At 45.1% G+C, this 9,866-nt stretch overlaps 1 non-coding gene across 1 annotated transcript; it reads right to left on the bottom strand.

Annotated features, from left to right (window-relative positions):
- Window positions 1–9,557: 9,557 nt before the first annotated feature.
- On the bottom strand, window positions 9,558–9,631 carry Trnas-cga (transfer RNA serine (anticodon CGA)). Its single transcript has one exon. It is a non-coding gene; the product is annotated as a tRNA-Ser (tRNA).
- Window positions 9,632–9,866: the final 235 nt, after the last annotated feature.

Raw genomic sequence — 9,866 nt, 5'->3', positions numbered from 1 at the left:
ACGGCAGCGGGGGCGCCCGAAAGGTTTGTGCCATTTATGGAACTAATGCCACTGGACACAGCACGGCAATAGAAGGGTTTTGTAATTTTAAAGATGATCGTTTTGACATTAGTGACTCTCCATATTGACGAAGAACTTCGGACTTTGATGAACGTATTAATCCACAATGATCCACGTCAGTCTATTCTAGAAGTAGCAAATGTGTAGCACTGTGATAATTCCACCATCGTGAGACATTTTCATGCCTTGAGAAAGGTTTAAAACCAGCCTGTATGGTACAACATGTTCAAAGTTAGAATAAAAAAATCATCTTGTAACACCACAATAGGTGTTACGTGACAAAAAATGAGTGCAAAAAGAAATCTCCATACTACCTGACATATAGTATTGTAAAATTAAATCAATCTTTATGCAACTAATTAATCTCTGCTCCGGCAAGTGCATAACTGTAAAAACAATATGGGTCGACACATTTCTTTTCAGTCTTATGAGCATGTCCTGTTTCCTGATTTCCATTTCTCACCCTTCCTGAAAGTGTGTGGTCACGTGTGAATGAATTAAATGAAGTAGCAGGTGGACCAGAGAAGTGATGGGTTTCCTGATTTTCTACCAACTTAAACGGTGTCGGTGGAAGGCAGAGAGCAGGAACAGGAGGGCTTGGCCAAAGGTGAATAAAGCAAAAACGTTTTTCGAAGTAGAGGTTGGTGATGGGCCTCCCCACACTTCGGGCGGTTGGGATAGGGTTGCTGTAGTTGTTTGGAGGAAAGAGACCAAACAGCGAGGTCATCGGTCTCATCGTAATAGGGAAGGACTGGGAAGGAAATCGGCCGTGCCCTTTCAAAGGAACCATCCCGGAGCGATTTAGGGAAATCACGGAAAACCCAAATCAGGATGGTTCGGATAGGGCGCCGCGCGACTGTTACACGGAGTTGTTCGGAAGACAGGTAAACGACCGGACGTTCCTTGAGAACGCCTGCGTCGAACGAAGGACAAAAGGTATTTGAATGTGTTAATAATCTCTAATCTCAACAATTGCTTCTCCTAGCTATTTTGAATTACCATCTAGGTTCTGGTTACAATTTCAGTTCAGTTAATCAGTTGCCTAATAAGATGATTTCCGTTAGTCGCGACCACGAGGTCCCTAGATTAAAATCGTAGCCCAAGCCTTAACAATTTGGGCTTGCCATATTTTATTTACGGTGGACTTTAAAATTATCAGTAAAATTGTATGGAGCGTACATTCGGCAAAGAATGAATCGATTTGATTCGAAGCGCTTCACGCAAAGGTATGCAGCCACCCAAAATCCTGCTCGATGACAACCACGAGGTACATGCAATACTTATAAAAATGCTATCAACATTTGGTTCGGCACGTGGATTTAGTGCACGTGAGTGTTTGTGTTTCGAAACTGAGCAGTGACCACGTGCTCTCCGTATTTCCCCACCCGACAGGACTAGCCAGGTTAAGGCGAACGTGAGGCCACATGTTCGTTTATATAAATGTATCGAGAATGCTTTGTCTGTCTATTAAATACAAAAGACTACTGTTATCATGAGAAATCTTAGCCAAAATAAATATTTCATCATTTAAAGCTATTTCCGTGCTCGTTTAAGTTATCCGTTTTCAGTGCGTCTGAAAATAGTCACATTTGCTTTATTGATGCTACTAAAATACGTAGTTCTTGGCACAAGTGTAGCTAACGGGACGTAATTTTCTCTGACTGCCCCATAATAATTCATTGCATTATCCGTTGGGACCTTTATAAACTTAATCTGTGAAGGGATTCTTCCCTAAAATTTAGATGGGCCTAAACCTCTTTTCAAACAACGGGCAAAGTTATTAAGAGAACCTTAAGTTACGTTACAACGACTATTCCTACCCAGTATCGTTACTGTTGACTAGAAATTATCTTCATGCTAAGGCAAAGAAAAAAAAACGAATGGCTGGTCCTAAGCAATGCAGCAGCTCCCCCCAACAAAGACCTGCGCACATACGCAAAAGATAATGTTGTGTATATGGTGGATCAGCGACGGTGTGGTGTACTACGAATTGCTTCCCCGAAGCGTAACCATCACACTTAGTCAACAACTGAGACGTCTTGCAGACGGAATCCAAGAACAACGATCAGGAAGACGGCCTGAAGTAATGCTCCACCATAACGCCCACCAGCATTCCGCTCGACTGACAAAAAACGCTATACAGGAGTTAGGTTGAGAAGTCATTCGGCACCCACCTTTTTAACGTAATCTTGGGCCCTCAGATTTTCATCTTTTCCTCTCTCTGTCAAATAACGTTCAAGGAACTTCTTTTCCGATTGAAAATGCGCTCAGGACATGGTTCGACGAGTTCTTCGCCTCAAAACCACGTGATTTCCACAGACGCAAAATCGGGAAGTTACCCCAGTGTTGCAGAGTGTTGTAAACGGTGATGGAGAATATAGTGTTTGTGCAGTCCTAAGTCATCGACTGCACGCCAAGCACAGTGCCGAGAAACGGCATCAAGAAGGCGCCGACCCGTGCACCAATGGAAAGAGCGGGCAGCGCGACGCATCCAGGAAGATAACGAGTTCAGCGTCCCCCGTCAACGTTGGTTTTACAAGACGCCCATCGCTGGCCTGCCCAGTTCGGTCGCAGACTCTGATAGCGTCAGTACTGAGTAAAAGTAAGACGTCCGCATCTCGTGGTCGTGCGGTAGCGTTCTCGCTTCCCACGCGCGGGTTCCCGGGTTCGATTCTCGGCGGGGTCAGGGATTTTCTCTGCCTCGTGATGACTGGGTGTTTTGTGATGTCCTTAGGTTAGTTAGGTTTAAGTAGTTCTAGGGGACTGTTGACCATAGATGTTAAGTATGAGCCATTTGAACCAATTGTAAGACGTTACTTTGTCTGCGTTCTGACAACAGCAACAATAAACAATAATTGCTTTAGGGGGCACAAGCAACACTTCAAAGTAAGTTACATTTATTTTCTTTTCAGAAATAAAGTGTTGTATTAATCGTCAAGTTTTGTACAAACGATTTTGGATTGCTGCTACCGCCCATCGCAACATCTCCCTTTCCTTGTTTGTGTCGGTGCAGATTCTTACAGCAACCGACACAACAGTATCGATGATAAAGGTTTCCATTACGTATATCTGTTGTGTTTATTGAACTTACTGAGAAACGGTTCGAACTTGTGCACCTAAATAATATATACAGATCTGCGTCTCAAGATGCAGTTGTAAGTGCTGTGAAACCGGTAGTGCCTCTTCAACATGATACATCGTGGCTGTGGTTGGCCAGATAAAAAAGTTTTTTGCACCAGGATAGAAGACTGGCCTCTCTCATTACTAAAAGTAAACGAGTCCGTAAATCACTCAGATATATTACTTTCACGGTCATCTTGATGGCTACCTCTGTGCAACTAGGGACCAACTGCTGCAGCATAGAACTTTCAACCTACCACTAACGCTATCTCTTTTCCAAAGCTACTACTACAATCCGTAGTACCTCTCTCGGATACTTTCGGATCAACACATCTGTTAGAAAATATAGAGAGGATTTGCCGCATCCTCAGGATTTGCGCCACGATAAACTTTTGTTACAAGTTACAGTTGTTTAGCTATTGGTCTGTTTAAACGACACGCGCCACGGCTTACGAAGGTGGGAAAACTTTTTGTGAGAGAGCGCCGTACCTTCGCACGATAAACAAAGAGAGAGAGAGAGGGGGGGCGTGAGAGGGGAAGGAGAAAGATAGAGGGAGAGAGATGAGGGAAGTCGCAAAACAAAAGGAAAGGCACTTCTTGAGCCGCAGCGCTTAGTCTGATTTACCAGGTTAACAGGGGTCACGGGAGTACGATACAATTAGCCGGGTTACGGGCAGTCACCTCCTTAGCAAGCGGTCAACGGTCAAATAGGCGTCCAGAAGTGCAGGGCACCGCCAGGGCAGACTTCAGGATCTCTCCGTCACTACTCTCAAAACTCATTCTCTCCTGTCGTAAATACTTCTCAATGTGTATTTAACTGCAATCATTGATTAAGATCTTCGTTTCAAAACGTATTTCCGTTACTTCCTGGCACACAGCGCCCCTATGACTGTATCTCGGCAGTATTGACGCCTATTGAGAAGAAAAGTAATGCCAAGAAATGAAAGGATTTTAGAACCAAAAGTTTGATTTTCAAATGTTCAAACGTGTGTGAAATCTTATGGGACCTAACTGCTAAGCTCATCAGTCCCGAAGCTTACACACTACTTAACCTAAATTACACTAAGGACAAACACACACACCCATGCCCGAGGGAGGACTCGAACCTCCGCCGGGACCAGCCGCACAGTCCATGACTGCAGCGCCCTAGACCGCTCGGCTAATCCCGCGTGGCTTGATTTCTCATGCAGAAAAAGTTCTGCTAAGGGTGACAAATATAAGGCTTCACAGAAGACTCGAAAGAAGTATCGGAGGGGAACTGTATGCATTTAGAAGAGGGCTCGGTGCAAGAGATGAATTTGGACTGTTCAGAATTAAAAGTGAGGGATACATTGAAGAGGGAAGAGAAGTTTATGCTGTTTTCATTGACTTGGAGAAAGCCTTTGATAGAGTACAGATGAATAATTTAATGGACATTCTAACGAAAAATGGAGTCAATTTGAGTGATAGAAGGCTGATTATGAACCTGTACCTTAACTGTCTGAGTGGAGTGTTATTAGTACGAAAGTAATCGAAAGTTTTCTACATGTTTACGTGGCGTATATCCGAGGCGGGGCGTGGATACCAGTCCGCTATTCACCTCCTAAAAACCACATCAAGGGTGGCCGGCACATCGTTAATGCACGGGGTTGGTTCAGTCCGGGGTCAGCATAGCTCCCTGTCCCGAAACCGGCGCTTTAATACGCACCGCTATCAGGGCAGGAGGTACTGTTAAAACAATGAAGGACTTCATTGCCTTTTATCAGTTTCATTTTTACTGCGGTGTATGATATGTCCGAACTAACCGAAGAAATTTTCCGTGCTCGTCAGATCTGTATGAAATGTTCTCAGATTTTCTTATAATTTAGCGCATTGGGGTCTTTCCTGTCTTTTATTACCTTACTTGCTAAGTATTAAATACAGTGCAACATGTGGTATCTTTGGCCTTTAATCATAACTCCTCTATGCTTGTCGCATTTGAACAAACACTTCTATGAAAATGAACGCACTTCGCACGCCCAGATCGCTGTGTAGACACTTTTAATGTTCCAAGATGTCCGGTTTCAACTGTCTTATGCTGCCATCATCTGATCTTGAGGAACTAGTTAAAAATTTTTCAAGATGCACTACCTGAAGTCAAAACATTAAAGACATTCCTCACGTATACATGTCTTGATAAAAATCCAGCTGGTAAAACACACATAGTTGATAAAATGATCACAGTGATGAAATGCGCTCAGATGGTAAACTGCACATTCCGCCGGTAGCGCAGTGATGTGCAGCAAGCTCTTGAGAAACATGTTCGCCACCGACATGCATGGACGATAGGAGGATTTTTCATCTGTGTGCATTTTATCACATGAGTGCATTTTATCAACTCCGTGCATTTGATCAATTATATGTATCTTATCAAGTGGATTTTTGTCGAGACACGTATACGTGGGGAGTACCTGTTACGCTTTGACTTTATGTAACATGGAAATTTTATAACAAGTTCCATAAGATCAGATGTTGGCGGCATAAGTTGAAACTGGTTACCTTGGAACAACAAATGTGTCCACACTATGACAACGGCATACGAAGTGTGTTCGTTTTTAACCATACGGATCGTCCCACGCCACAGCATGTGTAATTCTTCTATGTCTGTCGTAGGATATTAGTGACTGTCTGTCATTTGAATAAACTCCTTTCTTGATGGACTTTCTGCTTAGTCCTTTCCATGCACGTAGGGTTCGCGGGAAGAATGACTGCTTAAATATACTGGAGTGCAAAACGGAAGGACGAAAGTAACTTTCCTATGACGTATCTCTGCCAGGTAACAGCTCAATGAAATTTTGACCACACATTAAAAGAACTGCTACAGTAGAGTACAGAAAGTAGCTGGAAGAAAAACGCAGTTAGTCGAATAGAAATGGCACTTATTCAAAGACAATAATTATACTGAAATCACCGCGATTCATGATCGTCCCCAGGACATTGTTCTCAATAAGGGTCCGTGATCACTACGGACGCCAGTGCAAGCCCGTCAATGTTCTTCCATGCTCTCCACAACGTTCGTAAGGAGTTTATGTGGTCGGGAGCTACATTCATCCATAACGTAGTTGGCAAACGCTGGATGGTCGTTTGTACACGTGAACGCACTGTAACATCCAAGAACGCACCGCACACGTGTTCGACCCGATTTTATTCGGGGGGACGGGCAGAGTCGTCTCCGAATATGCTCTCGATCCAAAATCTCCACCTGCGCTGATCGGTGCAGTCACATAAGTGCCATTCGTAAAAACAAGGTCAGGGCCGAATGTACCCCTGAAAACTGAAAAGACTAACAGGGGGAAGAACTGCAGTGTCTCAACAACGTTGACTGCTCAGCATAACGTACTCAAAGACATCGATATCCGTACACCTATGCAACTTCGTACCTTCCAATACAACATCTTGGCCATGGAAACGATCATGTTTCTAGGTTTCAGACTGAACGGCGCTCCTTGCGACTTTGAAAATAGGCTTTTGAGGGGTAACTTAAAGCGTCAGCCAGTTGAGCTCTTTCAGTATATACGTTACACTCTCACACAAGTCACACAAACTTATTACCATTTGTACTGCTCTTCATTGTGTGCATTTAGTATTCTCTGCTGGTACCATTTCCTAGGTTCTGAGGTACAAGGTATCGCCCCCTGCTCAAACACCCCTATTAGCACGTGGCGTACCTTCCACGGGTGGAAATGCAGACGCTGACTGTGGCATCCAGTCGACTGTACACATGGTGAATACTTACCTTGGGATACGTTATGCCCCTCCTGCTCAAGCTGTCCACGTAGTTCTGTAAGAGTTGTTGATAGACGAGTCGCTCGAGTCACTTCTCGTCATATCGTATCCCACGTAGGCTGGACTGGAGGCATGTCTGGAGATCGTTCTGGCAGGGAAGTTGCTGCATGTCTTGCAGAGCACGTGGGGTGGGCAAGCATTGTCCTGTTGGAACAACCCATCACCTTCCTGTTGCAAGAAAGGCAGAAGAACAGGTCTAACAACATTCTGCATGTGCCGAGAGATGGTTGGCATCCCCTCCAGAAATATCAAAGGTGAACGAGAGTTGTAGCTTATCGTTATCGCCAGTGTGTCTTGGAGGAACGCACACTAGAGACACCGCTCACCAGACCTACGTCGTAACCGCAATAGACCATCACCGCCGTGTAGGCAGAATTTGTGTTCACCGCTGAGGACCACGGCGCGCCATTCCACATTCTAAGCGACCCTCTGATGGCAGAAGTCGAGCCGTGCACGTCGGTGCTATGGCGTGAGTGGGACACGGGCTAGAGGTGCGTGTGCCCGTATTCCCACTACTAAGAACCGGTTCGCAGTTCTTTCAGACACGTCTAGGCTCACAAGCCCTCGTATCTGTACTGTGGCAACTGTACCATCTAACACTGCCGCCTTTCCAATACAACGATCCTGCAGGGCTTCAGGGCTGCGTGGACCTTCAGAACCTTGTCTGCGGTTGTGAGAATTTTCATGTCACCACTGATACAAGCGTAGTTGCACAACTGAAATAGCATGTCCAACTTGCGTGGCAGTTCTCCAAAGGATCATCCCATCACTTGGAAAGACACGAATTGACGCCTTTCAAACGCTCAGTTGGCTGTAGGAAGCACGAGTGAGTCCCCATGGTATGGTTGCCTGCTTGCTTCAAACGTTTTCACCTCACTGAGCCTACTGGCTGTGAAAATTCCCTATTAGAGGGTAGACACAGATGGCGCTCTGTTAACTATGCTACTACGCTCTTTGTTGGTGTACTACATTGAAACCAGTATCAGTACGTCTACTGTCCCCAGGTGGCATGTACAGTCATCGGATCAAAACTGACGTCATATTTTGGTCACAAATGTACATATCTGGGTTTTGTGAAGTGAACGGTTTTATATTTCTGAACATTTAAAGCAAGCTCCCAGTCTGTGTCTCACTTTGAAATCCTATCGCTATCTGAACGAATAACTGTGCTGCTTTTTTCAGACATTTCCTCATTACAGAAAATTGTGTCATCGAAAAATCTGAGATTACTATTGATTTAGTTTGTCAGGTCACTAATATACAATGTGAACAGCAACGGTTCCGACAGATTTCCCTGAAACTCACCTGAAGTTACTTCTACAACCATCTATGATTCTCCATGTACATTCCATCGCAGCAGCAGCAGCTCCTCAGAGTAACTGTGAGCTGACACAGCTTCTCATAAGAAGCAACTTATTTTAAATTTCGTCCGTGTTCTTTAACTTCAACTCCTTTATTTCTTGCATGTCTCTGTATTTATCGGACAGTGTTTAGGATGGGTAGGAACGGTGATTGTTGTGTTCAGATGCGAGCCGAGTTGGTGACCTTCCGCTCACAGCTCCAGGTGTTTTGGATTCGATCACAAAGCCTGAGGCTGTTGCTATAGGGCGTCACTGTGGGGAGCCACTACTGTGGCCAGCCCAGGTACTGCCCGCACTGCGGTTGATCCCTCAGCTGTGGTCGAGTGGGAGGTTGTTACAAGATGTGGCCAGCAACGAAAGACTTTCAAAGAGGCCGATCAGAGGGCCTTCCCGGTTCATCTGATGTATAGGTTTCGGGCGCTATCTGTGGCGGTCGAAGTCCCTGAGCCAAATGAAGTCGCTCGCCCTGTTCGGGAGGCACCCTCTCGACCTGCAAGGTCTGGGTATTCACAGAGTGACGATTTACTGGTAGTTTGGAGCTCCATTGTTAAGTGCGTAAGGGGGCCCCTTAGGGATATGGCTGCAAAAGAAGTAAATATTCCAGATTTCGAATCACGAACAACTGCCAACTTAGAAGTAGATATAGTCGGTGTAGCGAAGAAGCTTAAAACAGTTAAGAAAGGCAGGAAGGCAGGGCTCCAGTCCAGATACTGTATCAGTCAGGTTCCTTTCAGAGTTTGCTGATAGAATAGCATTTGTAAAGTTTGGAAGGTAGGAGACGAGGTAGTGGCAGAAGTGAAGCTGTGAGGACGGGGCGTGAGTCGTGCTTGGGTAGCTCAGTTGGTGGAGCACTTGCCCGCGAAAGGCAAAGGTCCCGAGTTCGAGTCTCGGTCCGGCACACAGTTTTAATCTGCCAGGAAGTTTCAGCTTCATACTTAGTAATCACGTACAACAGCTCACTCGTAGAACGATCCGCACCCAAGGATTGGAAAGTTGGACAAATCCCACCAATCCTCAAAGAAGGAAATCCACAGACTTATAGACCCATATTACTAACGTCGATTTATGTAGGATTTTGAATGTATACTTTGCTCGAACATTATAAATTACCTCGAACGAAACGATTTGTTGACAAATCGCTAACACGGAATCAGAAAATATCGTTCTTGTGAAACACAATTAGTTGAAACTTTCTGGCAGATTAAAACTGTGTGCCCCGACCGAGACTCGAACTCGGGACCTTTGCCTTTCGCGGGCAAGTGCTCTACCAACTGAGCTACCGAAGCACGACTCACGACAGGTACTCACAGCTTTACTTCTGGTAGAGCACTTGGCCGCGAAAGGCAAAGGTCCCGAGTTCGAGTCTCGGTCGGGGCACACAGTTTTAATCCGCCAGGAAGTTTCATATCAGCGCACACTCCGCTGCAGAGTGGAAATCTCATTCTGGCACAATTAGTTCTTTATTCCAATGAGGGAGTGTTACTGGCATTGGACGTCAAACTGATTCAATATTTTTAGATT

Source organism: Schistocerca gregaria, chromosome 8 (genome assembly GCF_023897955.1).
Source record: "Schistocerca gregaria isolate iqSchGreg1 chromosome 8, iqSchGreg1.2, whole genome shotgun sequence".
Taxonomy (NCBI): Eukaryota; Metazoa; Arthropoda; class Insecta; order Orthoptera; family Acrididae; genus Schistocerca; species Schistocerca gregaria.
The sequence above is the reverse complement of the archived record's forward strand: the minus strand, read 5'-3'. Positions and strand labels throughout refer to the sequence as shown.